Source organism: Gekko japonicus, unplaced genomic scaffold (genome assembly GCF_001447785.1).
Source record: "Gekko japonicus isolate JY-2015 unplaced genomic scaffold, Gekko_japonicus_V1.1 scaffold370, whole genome shotgun sequence".
NCBI lineage: Eukaryota > Metazoa > Chordata > Lepidosauria > Squamata > Gekkonidae > Gekko > Gekko japonicus.
Genome location: NW_015174285.1, coordinates 184,111 through 198,242, shown reverse-complemented (window position 1 = coordinate 198,242; position 14,132 = coordinate 184,111).

Sequence of the window (14,132 nt, the reverse complement as noted above, 5' to 3'; positions counted from 1 at the left end):
CCTAACACCTGATTGGCAGCTGTTCTCTAGAATCTCATGCAGATCAAAGTCTCTCTCAGCACCTGTTATCCGAGAGCCTTCGCACTAGTGACAAGGATAATACCAAACCTTCATGTTTCCAAATACCAGGACATCTACGTCTCTGCCTCCTGCCACTTAGAAGCAACTGGAAGCTCTATACTCTGGCTCTGTTCTTCTCATGGCTCTTTCCACTGATTGGCTAAGAATGTGCTCAGCAAGCTGGCAATCCCAGCAACCCTTTCCCACTTCCTGGGAGAATGCAGGCACTAAGCTATTTGTGTCTTTAATTAGAAGCAGATAATAATTGGGCCCTCTGCAGTTGCTTGCTCAGAAAGCAAATCATTGTGAGAGGCTGTGGCATTGTGCAGGTGCCACCAGAAATGCAGCATCTGTCCTTCCACCAAAACAATCTGCCCTTTGTTTGCTAATTTCTAGCCCTTCAGGCATCTTCCGGAACTCTTTCCAGGGAAGAGGCATGGTCTTGAACATAAAGGGCTCAATTTTTCTGGCAAGCTGCATGATGCTTTGTGGAAGCCGCTGTTTTTGAGGGCGGGAAAAGGGACTTGCTACTTTCCCAAGATTCCAGTTCTGTTGTTAATTCAGATGGGGTCCAGTTCTGGTGACCTGTGATATGTTCAGTTATTTGTGTCACCATATTTAAATTTTATATTCACTTGACATTATGAAAGAGAAAGTACAAAATACAGAGAATGATTAGTTGATGGTATTTCAGAAACTGTGTTTTTTAAACTAGTGGATTTTAAAAAATAGTTATTTCATCATAGGATCTATTTTTTCGGCACTGATTGGAAAATATTGTTCATATCCTATAGATTTATAATAAAAATAATCTTGAGTGGATGTGGAGACCAACCACATAACACCAATTTCAGGAAAAGAAAAATTAATCTTGTATACGCAGTCATTTGTTACAAGATAAAAAGCATATAATTGGGCAACAACCAGGGCTTTTTTGTTTGTTTGTTTGTCACTTTGAAAAAGAGGTGCTGGAACTCTCAAAAGGGAAATGAAGTTTTCAATCTGTATACTGACAACTCACGATCTTTTAAACATTTTTAAAATATTTTTTTCAAAGAGCTTCTGGAACTCTGTTCCACTGTGTTCCCCCAGAAAAAAAAGCCCTGAAACAATGGACTAAAAAGCCCTTCAGGAAAGGGAAATAAAATGAGTAGTACATGCATCCTCTCATTCCAGATCTAAAACTCCCCCCCCCTTGGCGATTGGGACAGGCCTCAACAATTCTGGACACTAGTTTGCCATTGTGACCTGAAGTTTGCTCGTGGCACCTAAAGCTCCGGTAGCCCTCAGGATTACTATGAAGTTGTACAAAGATAAACAGGGCTTTTTTTTTTAAGAGGTGCTGGAACTCGCAAGAGGGAAACGAAGTTTTCAATCTGTATACTGCAAACTCATGAACTTTTAAACATTTTTAAAAGAATTTTGTCTAAGAGGTTCTGGAACTCTGTTCCTGCGCATTGCCCCAGAAAAAAAGTCCTGGAGATAAGGGATCATTTGTGGAACTGGATTGCTGTGGAGAATGACCAGAAGAAATCCAAGAGCCAGCTCCCCCTGTTCCATTGGGAGTGAAATCTATGTTTGTTGTATCCATGGTACGTCCATTTCCATATAGCTTATTTGCTCTGCATTTGATGCTGTTTGGAAGCAAATTACCTCTGCCCATTAATATTCTTCCTATCCTATATACCTTTAAGGAGGGAGGAGGAAACAGTGCATGTGAGTAATCTTTATAGGGCGGTACTTGGCTATCCTGAAACTAAGAACGAGGCTGACATGCTGTCACCCCCTGGAGTGGCAGTAGAGAAGGAGGCAGCTGAGCCTAGTGGGGCAGGGTCCTATTTCCCATAACCTAATGTGTTAGTCATCGTTCCTTGAAATTGTGACACAGTTTTAAAAGCCTCAGCACTCACTCCAAGCAGACCCTGTTTCTGTGGGCGCAAGAGAGTATTGCTGATATATTACAGTGTATCACACACACACATTTTCTTGGAATTACTCAACATATGTCTGTTTTGCTGGTCTTTGACCATAATAAATGTCAAATTCATATTATAGTGGTCATTGTTCTCCTAATACTAAATAAGATGGCGGGAAAATGGAGAGGCATCCATCTGCTGTCAGAGTCTTTGGGAGAGATACTGTGGAAATGTTTGAATTAGCATTTCCACAGAGGACACAAAGGCAGCCAAGAAGAGTTACAGTGTGAACAGACAAGGCTCCCTTTAATCCAGTTACCAAAGCACTTACAGGTACAATTTGCAAGAGCAGTAGATACTGAGCAAAAGAATTCATCTGTGGCTGCTGGCTGGGGCAGAAGGAGCATAATGTTTAGTAATGTTAGGCAATAGCATTGTGAAGGCCAGCCATTTTTTGTACTGCTGGTATGTAAGCAGCCTGTGTGTTTCTCTGCAGAAGTTACCTAAAATCAACAGGGGGAATTGCTGTAACAATAGCAATAAGTATATTACAGCAAAACTGTTTGGAAACTTCAATTGACAGGGCTCATGTATATCAGTTAATCCAGCCTCCTCCCAAAATAATAATTATTCTTCATAAATCCAGACATTAGCAGAAGTCCCCATAGAAAGGCACTACAGGTTCCTGTCTTAGAAGGGCAAGAGTTTTCTAGGAACAGACTTATTTGTCTAGCTCAATATACAAGGGTGGATCTTGCAAATCTCACGTTCACCCACTTTGGAGATTGCTCACTAGTTTATGACTGTGAAGATCCTAAAACACAATACTATATTACTAGTGGGTTTTTTATTTATTTTTTCTGGTGTGGACTATTTCTGTTTTTAATTAATATCAAAAATTGTTATTAAGGCCTAGGAAGCAATGCCTTCAGACTGGATGTCTGCTGAAGGATGCTGTCTGAAATGAAATATTAATGTAGAATGGAATGCCTGATTCAAGTTACAAACAGAGCCTTAGCTAAGCCCAGAGGGCACATAAAGGCAACAAAGTCCGGATAACAAAGGTTAGTGCTAATAGACTAGTTTTTGGTTTCTCACCAGATTTGGTTGCCCATGGGGTTCCTTCTTTGCAGTTTATTCAGCAGCACTGTAGAACCACTCTCTTGAGATATATACTTTTTAGATGTTTGTACCCATCTAGTTCTCCTAAATGAAATCAACCCTGACTGTTCCCTGGAAGGCCAGATAATGAAGCTGAAGCTCAAATACTTTGGCCACCAAATGAAAAGGGAGCACTTACTGGAGAAGACCCTGATGCTGGGAAAGATTGAAGGTCAAAGAAGAAGGGGACGGCAAAGAATGAGATAGTTAGACAGTGTTATCAATGCAATGAAAATGAAATTGAGCAAACTCTGGAGGATGGTGGAAGACAGGAGGGCCTGGCATGATGTGGTCCATGGGGTTGCGAAGAGTCAGAATCGACTGCGACTGAACAACAACAACAGACCTATCTGGTTATCATTGGGAGTACTAAATCAGGCTGACTAATGGGAATCACCATGTGTGATCAGCTACTTATGTAGACAAAGAAAAAGCAAAGCTCTTGGGTATTGCACAGAGACCAGTTTTCACATCTGAGACCTTGCAACTTCCCTAAAGCTCTTGCTGCACACAACTAGATCAGATAAAATGCTTCAGCACTGCTGGTGTGAAAAGGGGTAACTGCCCTCCAGGCATAGACACTAATAGTTTCTTGACAGCTTTCCCTCAGCACACTGTGTGGATGGATACTAATAAAAGCTGCAACTAGATCCCAGGAATATGTTATCAATTTGTGATACAATAGCAGGTGACAGACCTAGAGAAAGCCTGGAGATATTAAATACTAGGGAATGGCCACTGGGTGGAGTTCAGATGAAGGCTGATGCCTCAAGCTGGATATCAATATACAATTTTGTACCAAACTAAGACTACAGGTAGAGCCTTGACCAAATAGGGTTGTTCAGGAGGTGTAATGAAGCAGCAAAGTCTAGATAACAGATGTTTGTGAGTGTGAAAGAATAAAAAGAACTGATATCATCCTGAACTCCAATTGCATCAGACGCTGTCGCCACGTTGTTTCAAACTAAAAGAATTTAAACCACCTACCATAAATAATAATAAAACTCCTAATCTTGAAGGCTGAGATGGGACGACCCAAGGGTTAAAAGAAAATACACAGACCTCCATCATCTGAGGAAGAAACGGAATTATCTAATGAAGACTCCCCCACGCCACTTGAATCAGAAGGAGAGGCGGCTTGGGCCATTAAAAGGAAATGCAAAGGCTCAATCTCAAAAAAACACATGCAAGAATTTTTTACAGAACTGAAACAAGAAATAAAAGAAGAAATCAAGAGTCTTATCACTCCAATTACTACAAAAATAGACAACTTAACAAAGAGCATGGAAGAAATTAAAGCAGTTGCAGACTCAGCTGCGGCAGAAGTGAAAAATAACAAACAAGCTATCTTGGAACTACGTGATTATGAAGCCTGGTCCAAATGTAAGTTAATGTTACTAGAATTCAGAATGTGTGAGTGGAAAATTAAAATTCGTGGGATTCCACCAAACTTTGAACTGAACACCAACCTGACTACAGCTTTAAATTCGTGACTGAGTGGTGAGCTGAAACTTTCAAGTACAGTGGTTACGACAGCATACAGACTAAACACTAGTAGAGCCGGGTCACCAGCCTTAATCCTGGATGTTATTGCAGAGATTGTGGATGTTCAAACAAAGAAATTAATTTTAGAAACTGTTCGTAGCCAAAAAGGTTTGAAACTAGATGATGTTATCACCCAAATATTCCCAGGTCTCCCGTATATGGCTCAAAGAAATATGTGTCCAGTGGTACAGAGACTAATAGAACTAAAATACCATATTGGTGGTTACTTCTGGGTCATCTCAGAGTTACCCAAGGGGGAAGGACTTGGACAGCCCATGATGTACCTTTGGGAGAGGAAATGATTATGGCTATTACGCAGGCTGCCGGTGGCTCATAGTACTAGACCTGATAAAAATGTGAAATAGGCAGTGCTGGAATAAAAACTTTTACTTAAATTTAAATTGGGATTTTGCACAACGTGGGTAAGACTGTGTGGGGAAGATCCCCAGCCTGCCAATGGCAAGTCTCTTTTAGGGACTCCTTTGGGAAACCAAAGATTCTGGAGCAGGCAGCACGTCCTGAAGATAAACACTAGAAGATAAACACTTGTGTTCATCAGTAATTCTTGCTTTCCTTTAATTGTAATAGTTACATAATAAAATTATATATTAGAGGTGTAAAGAAATAAATTGACAAGTAATTAATAGCAATTGAAAAAATTAATTTGGGGTTAAGGGGGGTAAGGAAAACAAAAGATGTATGAATTGTATACGGATATATTTTTGGAACGTAGAATTAAGTTTGTGGGAACGTTCCCAAATGGATTATAAAGATAGAACAATAGATATATTAGAAATCAATCCAATTTGGGCATATTGTAGGCTATCCTTGACAAATTAGTTTAAATGTTATTCCTTCCTTTGTTATGATGTTTTGTATAAACTTGTATTATGGGAATTAAAAGCAAAATAAAATATATATTTTTTAAAAAACTCCAATTAAGGATATCAGTTAGTGCCTTTACCTTATGGGAACCCAAGCTGAACATGCCTTTTATTGCCACAGCCTCTAGGGGTGACAGAGTATAATTCTTAATCATTTTTTGGTTCCTCCAGGCTAGAAATGGGTCAGGAATGACTTAATTTTTGTCTAAAGCAGCTTAATTCCTAATTGTTTTATGTTTTGCAAGTCCAGATAGCACATTATTTCCTGATTCCGAGCTCAGAGTTCTAACCATACCATCACTGTTATCTTCTGTTTTATTAAACTTTATTAAAATTTGACAGAAAGAAGAGTCACAGAATCATCTTCCCAGAGTGAATTAGCTCTTATGCTCTTTCTGCACTGGCACAGCCTCAGTGTGACTGCAGACAGGACAAAACTGACCGAGGCTCACCAATTTTACATTGGCACCTCAGCCCACAAAGGCCGCCACCACATATTTTTGCACTAATTACCACCCCATGGTCTAATTACCACAAATTAGGCTCTGACTGAAAGATTAGCATGCAAGAAGTCCAGTTTCTTGGCACGCAACATGTTTACTTCACATAGACTCTCAGTGCTATAACTTATAGACAGACAACTGGGCATTGTGGGATTTTAGGCACAAGTACACTTCAAACTGCTATGGAGAAAAACATGTTTTTCTGAATTAAAAATTCACATTTATTTATTCACATTCAGATGAACATTAAAAATCAGACTACTTGGAACTGAAAATTACATAGTAATACATATCTGCCCTTTCTAAAACTATTAGGCTGTGAGAACAAGGTGGAAAAAACTATATTGTCCATATCAGAAGTAAACAGTTCCTGAACAACACCACAGGCAGGCAAAAAACAAAAGCCCACAAACCAGAATGCGAGCATTTCTTCAGAATGACAGCAAAGTCTCTGGTAGGATCAGTCACATGGCTAGTTGGAGAATAATCGAGGTCCTTCAAGTCATAGTGACCTCATGAAATCTGCTGGCCATTAAGTAGATTAGCGTTCTGATGGGTTTCTTACCAGGAGCATGATGAAAGGAAAGGAATCCAAAGAGGCACTGATTAAAACATTTGCTATGTATGGAAAAGTATTTTCCCCCCAGTAGGCATGAGGACACCTTTTGACACTCAAAGAATGACAGTAGTTTAGGAGACACATCCAACATGCACTAGCAGAAAGATTTCTCCCAATCTAAAGATGGAAATAACATCCACACATAGCTGCAGCATTTCATAGAAAAGCTCAATATTAATAAAATAATAAACAAAAGTTAGAACAGTCATTGATAATCTGGAAAGGTAACAAGACCCCACATTTGTTCCTGGTTTACTAATCCATTTTTCTGTAGTGTACAGAAGGTTTAAAAATGTATGTGCCCTTGAGATGTTACTGTTTTAGAACATACAAAATATAGGCCTATAATGTATATCAATTAACAGTGTAATATATGAAGCAGGTTTGACTGGAAAACACAACTTGGTAAACAGGAGTCTTGTGGTACCTAAAAGACTAAAAACATTTTATCCCATGATAAAACTTTTGTGGAGTAGAGCTTACATTCTCAGATGCTATCAGGAACCCGCACTTTGCATTCATTTCATTTAGGAGGGTTTTGGGGAGTGGAAACTGCTTTTTCAACCGTGTTCAAAATTAATGCAAAGACAGCTTTTCAACTTCAGAATAGCTGATTTCAAGATGCTGCCAGGTTTCCATTTCTGTGTCTAGCTGGAGGAAGCAGAACACAGTTGCACCCAAGACGGTACGCTGAAGATGGTGACGCTCTAGGACATTAAATTGATGGAGTTTTAAAGTTATGATTATTGAGTACTTCCATAACATGTGCTGAAACATACTCTGTTTATTTATGTGGTACCATTGATGCATTGCTGTCCATGTTGCAGTCAACACAAGAAATGTATTCCATGTTATATTTATATCTCCTCTTAGCTGAAGATTACCCAGCAGGTCACAGACACAACACATCAACCTCAGTCTGAAAGCTTTTGCATTAAATGAAGCTTCTCTGTCTACTTGGGGAGCATATAATGAATCCTTTGCACCTTGCTGATGCTGGGTGGCAGGTGCTGAAAATAAAGTAGTGAAATAAGAACCATCCTGGTAATCTGAGCTCCTGAAGGTGTAAGCCTACTGAAGCAAAACAAAATGTGCAATGGAAACCAAAGGCTGTTCTTTTCATGAAATGGTGCTGCCCTTATAGGAATGCCCTGTGAATGTCTGTGCCTTCCAAGAGCATGAATGAAATGACAGCAGCAGGGCAATTAGAAACAGAACCTTATGCTGTGTTATGGTTCTCAGCAGTCACCTGATGCTAGGCTGTCCCACGGGAAAATGACAGGGCTAACACCCGTACCTTGAGATCAACACAGCTGAGCAGGTTCACTGACAGCATGCTAAAACTGCACACCACAACTCCTGCCAAAGCTGGATCTGTCTCAAGACATGTAGTGAGATGCCCAGGACCACCATGCTGATTGAGCAGACTGGCTTAATGTGAATGTAAGCCCCAGGTGACCAAAAATACTCTTAAAAGGAAAAGGAACTGCCCACCACATACCTTTCAGGAGTTGTTGAAGAGACCATCAGATGCTGTTGGCTAGGTAGGGTTCCAACACCTGTCAGCTAGATGGCAGAGTGGCTTGCCTGCCTCACTTATAATTTAGGATGCCCAGCAAGGACCTATACTTCTTTTTCTTTCTCAGCCTGTGCATGTTGGAAGAAAGGTCACAGCAGATTGGGGGGGGGGGGAGATCAGCCCAGAGATTAGAGAGGCATTTTTAGCCAACCAATCCCTGGCCATGCTCTGAGTAATGACTCGCTGACAGCACAAGGTGAAAACATTACTGCCGAGAAAGCAGAAAATAAGCCCTGGGCTGTTTATGTTCTGCATTTTGTGGGACCCCCTTTCCTTCTTTTCTTGCTTATGCAAACTGTCATATTTTTTTAATCCTTTTGCAAGCTCATATCTTGCATTTTCCCCTACTCTCTATTTCCTTTCTTTTCACCTTGATTTGATTTATTAAATTTTTACCCCGCCCTCCCGGCCAGGGCCTTCATTCTATCTTCCTCACTACCTCATTAGTATATTTATCCTGCTATCAGATGATCACACCTGAGATCACACAATGCTTTGTTATATGCTGACTTAAAAACAAACAAACAGGGCAAGCTTCTCCAAGAAAACAGGTACAGATTCGTTTGATGTATGCCACAGACTTCTAGCATACACCTAGGCAAGTCACTTTGCTGTATTGGTCTCTACCCATCCTGTATGAGATATCACTGCTGTTATTCATAAAAATGTTGCAAGGATAACAGTGCATTAAATATGCAAAGAATACTGCTGTTCAGTGGATGGATTTTACATTAGGCCTGGAGAACAGTATCCTCTAGTTACCATGCCTGGGTGTACAATCTGGTCAGTGGGCATACATGCCAAGATGGATACCACAAGAAGCAGTTTCAGAAAGCACAAAAGAAACTGATTCCCGCTGACGAAAACCTGCTGTGAGAGAATCAGGCCACCAATATGCCCTCTTGTGGCAGTTTGTTATACTTCAGAAAATGCCTGAATTGTTGACACAATTGAAAAAGGAATAGCATCAAAATGCCTTCTACTATAACCAATTTTAAATCAAAAGCCAGTCTGTTGTAATTAGCTTAATAAAGACATTGTGTGTTCCTGTCTGCACTGTTGCTAGTGGTCAGCATGGCAGCCCCCTTTGTTTTCTTGACATAGTCAATCCAGAATGATCCTGAACTGGGAATTTTATTCGTCATGTATAGTCCACCTTTCTCATTGGGACTCAAGGTAGATTACAAGTACAGTAGAACTATTCAGTCTATCAGCAAGCAGATTACAAAATACAATAACATTTGAGTCTAATGGCAAAGATTCCTAAAAGACAACATAATACAGTGGGACTGGAAGAAAAAAACATATCACCCCTAAGAGCAGTCACCTCCCTATATGATCCATTACATCATAGCTCATAGTTCTACCTTGTTACAAGAATGCCTTCCTGAATAATTCTGTTTTGTACATTTTGCAAAACAATAGGAACATGGGGCATTCCTAATAGACTCAGGTAGACTGTTCCATAATGTGGGAGCCACTACAGAGAATCCTTGTGACTGGGTAGTTGCTGATTTTACCTGTTTGCAAGATGGCACCTTTGAAAGGCTTTGCTTTGATGAGCGAAACTGTTACAGTAGAACATAGCAGGAGAAGTTGTCCTGCAAGTATGTGGGTCCAATGTCATTATCACTTTGTAGGTGATAGTTAGAATATTGAATTGAGACTGGTAATTGTCCAGTAACCAATGGGGTGTCTGCAGAGTGTGAGTGATATGCAGATTCCACTTAGCACCTGGTAATAGCCGGTGTTCTGTATCAACTGGAGTTTCTGAGTCATCTTAGGGCAGAGCCATGTAGAGTGCATTACAGTAGTCTAACCTTGAGGTAAAAATAGCGTGGATTCTCATGTCCTGGTCAGTTGAGTCAAGTCGTCTTCCAAGCTAAGGGGAGGTGGTGGAACACCCTTTTTTCAACTTGATCATCTTGTTTCTCCAGTACTAAAGCTGGGTCCATAATCACCCCCAAGGCTCTTAACTGAGTCATCGAGAGACAGTAGGACTCCATCAAAAATTGCTTCTGCCTTGTTAGGTTTCAGTTTCAGGTTGTCTACTCTTAACCACTCAACTACAGCAGTTCAGAGACTATAGTGTCACCAGGCAATTTGAATAAAGAAATGCAGAGCCGAGTGTCATCACTACACTGATGACACTACATTGATGACACCCAGTTCCAAAACCAAGGAATTCCCAAGGTCTTCACATTGATACTGAATAGCATGGAGGAGAAAATTTAAAATTGAACCTTTTGGAGAAATTGAACCCTTTGGAGAAAATTGAACCTTTTGGAACCCCACAAGGCAGGTCCCACATTGTAGAAAGTTAGTTCCCTACAGCAACCTTCTAAGTTCTGCCCATCTCAAGCTGTAATTGGTCAATATTCCTCTCATGCAGACTGTTGTGGGATAATTGTACTGCAGTCAAAGGAATTTGTTATGTAATTGGAAAACAACACTTTGGCACCTGCAGTTGAAGGGAAAGTAGACTCCTAATCCTGGACATATAGAGTGATGAGCCATCTTCCCTTCTGAACAGTGCTGTGGACTTCATGATCAGGAATTATCTCAGATTTCAATATCATCCAAAGGGCTGTATCGCAAAAATACTTGCTTCTGACTTAGCTCCTTTTGTGACTTCTTCCGTGTCATTAGGAGAGTATTAACGCACAAGCACAGTTTAATCTCCTAGTGCTAACTGGGACAGAGCCTGATTTAGTCAAAGGAGAAAAAGAGGTCTGTCCAGAACCATTTCCTGTGCTACATACAGTGGCCCATCCAAGATTCCAGCAAAACCAAACCTGCTTAAATCTGTGGCATTTGAATGCAGTGCTGTATTGTGAGAAAAAATTACCAGCACAGGAAGCAGGCCATTTCTGTCAAGCTAGCCTGCCTATTCTGCTGGGAATGTCTTCCCATGATGCACACACACACAAACACTTCTGATTATAGTCTATCTGCTTCACAACAGATACTTAACTTGCAGCTGGTGAATGAAGCATGCTGAAGAATTCTTTCCATACCTGCCTCTCATTCTGACACTTTATTTGATTAATTCCTGTCTATGATGAAAGCAGCAGGATACTGCTGGTCTATGCTGGTGCCATGCAGACACAGACATTCTCTCCTTTGGGTCAGGAAGTTAACTATGTGGGATGTTCTAGAAATGTTTCAACTAATGGAAGCCTTGTCTGTACATCTAAAATAGATATCACCGCCAACAACAATGGTAGTGCTGAAGCAGGAAACTGCAAGAGAAGTTCATACAAGGGTGCTTTTAGTTAAAGGATTTTGCAATAAACTGAACTTGGAAAGAAAACAACTACTCACCCACAACCCACATATTTAGGGTACCAGCCCGTGTTCCAATTACTGTTAAGCTAAATAGGTTATCAGGGTCAGCTTGGGCAGTGCAATGACCACTGTGCCAAAACAGCGACAATAGTTCTAACTTTACAATAAGGAGGCACTCTCTGATGTGCTTCCCAATTTAACTTTACCATTGCAGCTGAAATTTTCAAAATGTATTTTCTGTTGCAGAAGTTTGGATCAAGCATAATTTTCTGGATATGATAGTGGCTGAACTAACAGTTCTAAGAATGGTGTTACCCAGTGACAGGCTTGTGTGGTCTCACTGCTGCAGTTGCTACCATTACAGCACAGGCAATGGGGCTTCCATATGGTGAGTTTCCCCTAATTTTCCTTGTCCCAGTCCCTCGACAGCAGCCACTGCCCCCATGTCCTGGGCGTTCTCTCTCTCTCTTTTTTTACTGGAAATTGAATATTGTTATAGCGTTCTAACACTCTAGCATGTTCTCTGGATTCCTAGCTTTCATTTAAAAAGGTAATTCTCTAGCCCTTTTCATGGCAGAGATATAAAGGCATCTCTCTCCAACAAAGGGGACTACAGACTTTTAAAAAATGGAAGCTGAGAATTCAGGGTACCTGATAGATTGTTATAACATCAGAATGCTGTAATGATATAGCTGTTGTCAATTTAAAAACAAAAACACTGTTCTATAGCAGGGGAAAATGACCGTGCAGGAGACTGGGGCAGGGAAAATAGAATCATAGAGTTGGAAGGGAACTCCAGGGTCATCTAGTCCAACCCCTTGTACAATGTAGGAAATTCAGTGTATGGTCTACTACTCTCTGGAGCTGTGCTACAGTGGCGGCACGATCACTTGGACCATGTGGTCAAAATGTAAAGATGTAGCCCTAGGTGTCTTTGTTGTAGATTTTTTGTGAATCCTTCCCTTAGAAATAAAGATTTTTACATAGAACAAAATGCCTTCTCTCCAGTGAAGCAAAGATCCATTGCAATCTCTGAATATTTAACTATTTTGCCAATTTTTCCAACAGTTAGTATGTGTATGGACCAGGGGGAAAAAAGAGTATAGTTATTTGAGATGGGATGACATTGATAGTCCTCTGATATTGCTGCTTCTTTCCTGCAAATCTGAGAAGAAGAAAAGATTGGATTTATACCCCGCCATTCACTACCCAAAGGTGTCTCAGAGCAGCTTACAAACTCCTTTCCCTTCCCCTCCCCACAACAGACACCCTGTGAGGTAGGTGGGGCTGAGAGAGCTCTTGACAGAAACGGCTCTTTCTCAAGGACAGCTCTTATCAGAACTACGGCTTGCCCAAGGTCATCCAGCCAGGTGCTAGTGGAGGAGTGGGGAATCAAACCCGGTTCTCCCAGATTAGAGTCCGCACACTTAACCACTTATATACAACTGGCCTCTAGGATGCAATGTGATATGCTAAACTGGTACATGGTTTTGATTATACCAGCCTGATGCAGGGAAGGTTATTCTATCTGCTGCTGGGATTCAGACCATTATGGAATTATTTTTGAAAGGGCAGAAGGAGGAAGGGCAACAGTACTAACAGTTCATAATCCTAGGTATTGTGCTATCACTTTCCCCATGTTTTACTATAGGAAGCCAGGTACTATACAAATTACAAACAAAGGAATGGCTCTGGATTGCAAGTGACTGCGTTTATCCTTCATCACTGTCAGATCTCAGAGTACATACAGCCACTGGATGTATAACAGTATTTTACAGTTTACATAGGGGCATATTTTGAAAGCACACAAATCAAATACTGTGTATATTTAAACTATGTAATGTTTACCTTTAGGATATTCTGAAATAACACATACAAACGCCTTATAACAAATATTTCTTTGACATTTAATTTAATTTCAATTTTAATTCAATTTAACTTAATTTTAGTCACTATTTCTCTTAAGTTTTATATCCTTAAATCTCATTATATCTCCTTAAGTTCCCTTTTAAATATCACTTGCCCTGCTGTAACAATTCCACCTTTAGTTCTCCCCCCCCTTTTTCTCCTCCTTAAATTTCCAGTATTTTATCTTCTGTAATTGTGGATTGTTCCTGTAGTATTGCAGTATGGGAGTAGAACTCTCTCCTTGTTTACTTCCTGAATCCAAAAAGAATGTATTAGTCATACTTAAAATTATTTCCATTTCTCCATCTTGGTATCTTGTGGTTCTTTCATTTGAATCAGGCATGCAGCTATTTTTCCCATTTTCACTTTAAACAGTTTAATCTCTGATATTTCCACCTCTTCCAATCTCAATTCCTCCCTGGGATCTTGTGCTTCATTTAGTAGTTGTTTTGGTAAACTTTCTACTTGGTAAAATTTACAAGAAAGCTTCTGGACATGGTCCTCTAAAAAGCACAAATTGCCATCAAGAAGAATTGCTTATTTTATATAAAAGCGGGGCTTTTTTGTAGAAAAAGCCCAGCAGGAACTCATTAGCATAATAGGCCACACCCAACAGCACAACTCATTAGCATATTAGTCCACACCCCATGCCTTCCCTTGGCTTGCCCA